This window comes from Pteronotus mesoamericanus, unplaced genomic scaffold (assembly GCF_021234165.1).
Source record: "Pteronotus mesoamericanus isolate MK-2021 breed Mesoamerican mustached bat unplaced genomic scaffold, CSHL_Meso_final contig_73, whole genome shotgun sequence".
Taxonomy (NCBI): domain Eukaryota; kingdom Metazoa; phylum Chordata; class Mammalia; order Chiroptera; family Mormoopidae; genus Pteronotus; species Pteronotus mesoamericanus.
The window spans coordinates 13,890,929-13,897,295 of NW_026555245.1; positions in this window are offsets into that span (position 1 = coordinate 13,890,929).

Here is a 6,367-nt window from a genome sequence, read left to right on the forward strand (position 1 = left end):
TTCCTGAGGGACTGGGGGTGCTGGGTGGAGGGAGCCAAGGGGGGGAAATTAGGATAACTGTAATAGCATAAACAATAAAATATCATTTTAAAAAATAAAATAAATAAAAAACGAAAGCTCCCCCATGATTCTAAACGTCAGCCAGGAGTTAGGATCACAGTACTATACTGTGAATTCCTCAGGACAAATATATTCCCTAACTTGTCTTTTATCTCTGGCACATAATTGATATTCAATAAATAATTGTGCATTCAGGAATATTGAATGGAAGCTCAAGAATATCATGATAAGGAGTTTAGACTCAATGTGTGGAGACAATTTTAGAGAAAAACACTCAGCCAGATAAGGCTGTTATAAGCAACAGTCTGTGTTATATGGCAGTAAGTTTGGATGACTCACTACTTTCCTTTCTTAAAGAAAAAAAAAATTCCTACTGACCTTTTCATTACTCAAAATCCAGTTCATAGATCACCTGCTCTGAAAAGCTTTCCTTGACTACTCCCAATAGAACTATGTTCTCCCACTTCTGTTTTATCACAATGCCTATCACCCTTGGATCATTGGGTATAATATGAGGTACTATAAATTGCTTAAGTGAAAGTCTCCTTTATTGGACTGTGGCTTCTTGAGGGAAGGGACCATGTGATATTCATCCTTGTGTTCTGGGTTAGGACTAGTGCATATCTCAGCCCCTGTGTTCAATAATTGTTGGATGAAACAAAATAAGATTGCTACTGTGGACAAAATGGGGACCGCATAATAAACCTGACAATCTCAGGGAAGGCCTGCAGTAGACCTTACAAACTCAGAGACTGAAAGTAACCACATGAGATGGTCTGAACATAAAAATTCCTGATTAAAAGTGAGTAATGGAAGTAACCATGTTCTAAGCCTGTATCTTCCTTGACAACAGTCAATCTTCACCTTAAGTGTAAAGCTTGTCTGCTGGTTTTTAGTTTTGTTTTGGGGTTTTGTGGGGTTTTTTGTTTGTTTGTTTTTCTGGTATCTAATATAACATACCTTTAAAGTGTCAGAGTAATCTCCTTTTTCAGAGCCTTCAAGGCACAATCTCCCACAACAAAGCATGAGACCACAGAATCTCTCATTGTTATCTCATTCCCAGCATACTATTGCTAAGTACTGTAAATGTTAATTAACTACTCTGTGCTTACCAATATAAAAATTATGTGTCTCTCCATTTTATTTTTATCCAGTCCCAGAGATTTCCCTGCTTTGCTTGCTCCTGCCTCTTTAATCTACCACTAACAGATTTCATGTAACTCTCCTCCCATCTCTCTTTTTTATTCTAATATATAAAATAAGCTGCAAAAATGCCATTTTCTAGAGCATTTTCTTGATCTGTTGAGATTTTGTTTCCTGGCAATTGTCATCAGTTTGGCTCAAATAAACTCATAAAAATTCTCTACAGGTTTGAATGTTTATGATGTTGATACCACATCCTCATAAGTTATCCATTAACCAGAATCTCTAGGTCATCCTCTGCCCATTGCTTTCCCCTCATGGACTTGATGGTGAGTGTTTTGTGTTTTACAAAGCTGATGTAGTTGAAGTAATAGAACAAAAATATACCAAAAGCTTGGCATGAGAGCTGCCGGCAAGTTTTGGAGAAATTGCAGAAATGGAGATGCCCATTGTGGTCCTCTGCACCTAACACTGGGTTCTACTTAGGTCCACTTGGCTCAACCAATGTCTCATTCTCAAAAAGCACCCCTTCCCCTTCTCTCTCAAACCAAAATTCCCTTTCCTCCTTTAGTACATATCAACAGGATAATAAGAGAAAAATAAGCTATGCCTAATTGTGCCAAAAACTTTGGACTGAGAGTTAAGAAAAAGCAATGTAGCTTTGCCTCTGCCTCTAACCAATGTGTCTTCAGCTCTGTAGGCTTCGTTTTTTTCTTATGTAAAGTATGCAATCATCATTTTCTATAAATCAACTGTTAGATGTAACCAAAAATTATTCATTCAAGTGTATTAAGTTATCAGAATTAGGTGGATTTAAACCTCCTGGGAGTATCTGTTTCTTAAAGCAGCTCTTCTATATATAAATAAGTTATTAAATGAGATTGGAAGAGATTTATTAGGATTATGCGACCCCTGCCCACTCACTTCTGGTTTTGCTGTTGTTTGCTTTGGCTTGCTTAACCTACCACCTTTATTCTCTCAGTAGATGAATAAAGAAAACTATTTGGCATCTTATTTCAGAAAGATGGTCACTTCCTAATGTGAATTCAGAATTAGAATAAGGTCATTCTATGACTCTATACTCCAGGGTTCTGTTGCTTAAGTGTCTTCCTCTTAGTGACAGCTTACTGCAGTGTACTGGTGAGAGGTGCCAGAGGCATGGAAATATATCCACCATCACCCAACAATTTCCAGCAGGCACAAGTCTCTATGAGGCAAGAAATTTCTAGGGGGAGAAATGGTCTGATCCAAGAATTTGCCTTTCTCATCTTGGTGGCAGCAAGAGTCCTGGTCCCAGGCTGATATAACCTAGTGCCTTTAAACATTCAACTCATTCTGCTAACTCCCCTGCCCTACTTTCAAGCTTACCAAGCAACCCTCTGATTAACATTTAGATTTCACTAGCAGAGAATTGGGGGAGGTGGGCAGTTAACTTTCTCATAGTTAAATACCTTAGCATTCTAGTTTTTACATGAAGTCTGTTGTGGGCTAGGTGAGTATTAACCTGTCTCCCTATATCTGGGAAATCCTGGGACCCGAACAATTTCATATTCATGGAGCCGTAAGACAGAAGGACAGAATATGAGATGAGAAAAATATCCTGCAGCTGATGCCATGGGTCTTGGGTGGGTCCCGACCAGGAATTTTCCTGCAGTGATTCTTTGACTTTATGTTGTCTACCAACAAGTCCTAACTTGGTCTGGAAGCAGAGGGGTGGGGCTTAATCTCCCTGAGGACTGTTGACACAGCTGGAGCATGCCATCTTTTCTGGAGCCGGAGTGGGGAGAAAAAGCTCAGTGTGCCGCAGGCAATGGGCCAGGAGGAGTGGAGCAAGCAATGACCACTCCAGCTGAGACTGGTTTGTTCTCTGACTTACACATGAAGAGAGGCCGCTGGCCTATTCTGTTGGAAGCTTGCATGATGTTTAATCAAAAGAAAGCTAAAATTGGAGTAATTTTCTTCCATCACTCATTGCCAGGCAAAGACATGCTTTAGAGACCCAGAGAGAAACTCCAGTAAGACCCCACCTGATCTGAGAAGTGAATTTGCAATGCTTTGACTGCATTGTTTTTCACTATTTTATTTTTATTACTATGTATTGTATTCTAAAGATAAGCTAGGTGCTAGGCAAAAAACTGAATCAGACTCATGCCCTGCCTATATAAAGATGCCAGTCTCACAAGACTACTGTGAGTGCTAGAGCTGGCTTGAAAACTGGTAAAGAATTCCTACAAAGAGCTGTCAAAATCTTAATGCAAATAATCCACTCTATATCAATATTAAATTCTAACTATATGATATTCTATATATCAGCATTGAAAAGTGAATAATAGACTCTCTTCCATTGTTTTTGTGAATATAAAGGATATAAAATGCCTAGCACATGGAAAGTGGTCAAAAATGATAATAGTTGTTTAAAAATTATCATTATTACTAGTACATTTAGCAAAAAGATTGCCAATGTAAAGCAAATTTTCAGAAGAATGAAGAGAATGCCAACCAACGCACTCCTATTCTACACATTACACTGAGGCAGGATAGTAAGAAGCTAAGAAAATTCCCTGCAAGTGAAATGGAGAAACTGGAAAAACTGGCTGAGCAATTTACAGCCAGATACAGACGGTCATGAGGGTAGAAAGCCTCAGGTGCCTAGCAATGGGCAAAACTGGTATCAGATCTCACTCCCAGGGCAGCCTTTCCTCCACTGGCATATTGCTGGCCATTTGGTTTAGAGCCCCTGACTTTTCATATTGCTGGTCATGTGGTTTAGAACCCTCTGAGCCTTCCTCCCTAGACATAATATCTAGATCTCATTTGTATTTCAGCTCCAGGCCCAGAAAAGCAGCAAAACCCAGCTGGTAATACCAGGACCAGCTGCAATGACTAATATTCCCCTGCCCTGAGGCAGACCAATTAGTGGAGATCACAACCCTGAAAGACTATACCTGGAAAAGCTGATGAATATTCTTGTTTGTTTATTTGTTTGTTTAAGATTTTATTTATTTATTTTTAGAAAGGGAGAAATAGAGGGAGAGAAACATCAATGTGTGGTTGCATTTCACATGCCCCCTGCTCGGGACCTGACCTGCAACCCAGGCATGTGCCCTACACTGGGAATTGAACTTGCTACCCTTTGGTTTGCAGGCCAGCACCCAATCCACTGAGCAACTCCATCTAGGGCGAGCTGATGAATATTCTATTGAGATCCTCCCCTAAGACACCTCCTAAACTCCCAGACTTTAAATCCCTCAAGACAAAGGACCCAATGCATGCTCTCCCTCCCAGGAGCATGCTTATGCCTTTCCCTTCCCTCTCTCCTTTCCTCACAGGCCAGCATCTCCTAAACCTAAAAAAACCCACAAGACTTGCAACCAGAGAAGGAATGGGCAGAAGCAGCTCATCCAAGGCTAACCTCCTGAACCTGTCCCCAGTCCCCCTTTTCTCTGACTCTCCGGTGAGCAGACAGCAGCCCCACCTCGGCTCACTTTCTTTCCCATAACATTTCTAGAGAGCCAAACCTGCCCTGCCCAGTCTCTCTCCTGTTGCTTCTTCTATCCTCGGCATTTCCTTGTTTTACTGTCCCTAGCTTTATAAAAGTCCTCTCAAAATCACCTGGACTTGTGTTGTGAAATCTTTCTTGCACGAAGTCCAGAACCCACACACTACAGGCTGGCCCAAGGCAGACCCACTCTGGGCTGGGACCCTTTGCAATAACACCACCATTCCAGTACTTAAGCCCCTTATTTAAGAGAACGTAGGTTCTGACTGGTGTGGCTCAGTTGTTTGAGTGTTGTCCCACAAACCAAAATATTGCTGGTTCAATTCCCAGTCAGGGCACATGGCTGAGCTGAGGCCTGGTCCCCAGCTTGGGCACATGCAAGAGTCAACTGGTTGATGTTTCTCTCACCCATCAATGTTTCTCTCCCTCTCTTTCTCATTCCCTGTCCTTCTCTCTAAAAATAAATAAATAAATAAATAAATTTTTTTAAAAAAAAAAGAAAAAGGAACATAGAATGGGAATGAACACAGGTGCCATTTTCCATTCACTTAGTTATAAAGAGAGATTTGTAAATGCATCAAGGATAATATACCGATGTCAGGCATGTGCAAAAGCGACCATACAATTCTCATTTATCTTACCTGTTTATTTCTATGCCAGTTATATTCATCACCTTCTAATAAAAAAATTATTTCCAATTTAAACTGCCTTTCTTTGGGGATGTGGGTAACTGATAATAAAAACCCAGTAATCCACTAAGCAGGAAAATCTGGAAGTCTTTGGCTCAAGTGAAACCAAGCAAAATAGTTGAGGCAATTGAAATAGGATTCAAAGTCCTCTCTAATAAACACTTTACAGTCACACATAGATAAGAAAAAGAACAAACAGGCCAAAACTAAAAGATAAACTGGTACGGAAAAACCTCTTTTGAAGGAAATGACTTCCAAAGTCCTCAGTTGATAGTGACAATACCCTATTTTTATATAGAACAACAGTTGAGGTTAGGAGGCCCTGTCTCATATATTATCCATTTGATCCTCAAAATGACAATGTGAGCAGATAACCTGAGAGAATGTCCAAGAACTAGCCTGAAAGGAAAGAACAACTGAACCTACAGACATACTGTAGATTCTTCCAGGAAATATTTACTTTCATATTGTCGTTTCTTGTTTCGGAAGAGGTTTATTTTCCTATGATCCAATTTAATTTTTTTAAAAATTGGTTTTGATTCAACCTCATTCAAATGCTTCTTTTTTAAAAAAGAGATACAATTTATACTCCACTCTAAGTTAAGTAGCCTATGAAATATAGCAAGTGTCATGCAGTTTTCAAGAGATCAGGTTAAATCAGACATAAATAAATGGAAACTTAACATACAACAGATTCCTCAATGATCTTGAACCATGCAGATAGCCATTGTTTTATTAAGGTCACAGAGAAATTTTTATTTTGGGACGTTTCCTAAGAATGACTCTGCATGCTCTCCTTGAATGGATTTATTGCAGGCTGGCAGTTTGCTCAAATAGAGACCCAAATGGTCTCAGAAAAAATCGGGCAGCTAAAGGACAAACTTGAAATAGGGAGCAAAAAACTAACCAGTTCCTTAATATCCCTTTATACCTTTTTGGGAACCTCATTTCTAATTTGTTCTAACTAGGCAAGCAA